We start from the raw sequence: 496 nt of genomic DNA, 5'->3' as shown, positions 1-496 counted from the left end.
CTTGGGGGCCCCTGGGGTGGGCCCCTTGGGGGGCCCTTGGGGAGGTTCCTTGGGGGCCCCTGGGGTGGGCGCCTTGGGGGGCCCTTGGAGAGGCCCTTTCGGGGGCCCCTGGGGAGGTTCTTTGGGGGGCCCTTGGGAAGGTTCCTTGGGGGGCCCCTGGGGAGACCCCTCAGGGGGCCCTTTGGGGGGCCCCTTGGGGGGCCCTTGCGGGGGCCCCTCCATGGGCCCCTTTGGGGGCCCTTTGGGGGGCCCTTGCATAGGCCCCTTAGCGGTTCCTTGGGGGCCCCCTTTCTGGGGTTCCTTCAGGGTCCCCGGGGGAGGCCCCTTGGGGGGCCCCCCACTGGCGCTTGTTGGAGGTGGGGGAGGGGCCCCCTGTGTGTTCTCAGTTGAGCTGGGGGTATTCTCCGCGGAGAGGGTTTTCCGCGGCTCAGCAGCAGCCCCGGCCGCAGCAGCAGCAGATGTAGATGCAGCAGCAGCAGCAGCAGCAGCAGCAGCA

This window comes from Eimeria mitis, genomic scaffold, assembly GCF_000499745.2.
Source record: "Eimeria mitis Houghton genomic scaffold, Emh_scaff767, whole genome shotgun sequence".
Taxonomy (NCBI): domain Eukaryota; phylum Apicomplexa; class Conoidasida; order Eucoccidiorida; family Eimeriidae; genus Eimeria; species Eimeria mitis.
The sequence above is the reverse complement of the archived record's forward strand: the minus strand, read 5'-3'. Positions refer to the sequence as shown.